The following is a 259-nucleotide window of genomic DNA, read 5'->3' on the forward strand; positions in this document are numbered from 1 at the left end:
GAAGAAAAAATTCCAGGTGGGAATTTTTTTTTTGGGGGGTTCAAGTTGTTGAATTTAAAAAAAAAAAAAAGTTGTATTTTTTTCTCCAAGATAAAAATGGTTTCCAGTTTTACGTTAAGTTCCAGGTTTTTTTTGTCTCAGGTGATAAAATTATTTAAAATTTTTAACGCCAATTAAAATAAAAAAAAAAAAAAGTTTGAAATGTTTTAATCTTGAATTATGTTTCTTACTTTTTTTTTTTTTTTGGTCTTTACCTTGC

The sequence above is a fragment of the Pediculus humanus genome, genomic scaffold (assembly GCF_000006295.1).
Source record: "Pediculus humanus corporis 1103172107642 genomic scaffold, whole genome shotgun sequence".
NCBI lineage: Eukaryota > Metazoa > Arthropoda > Insecta > Psocodea > Pediculidae > Pediculus > Pediculus humanus.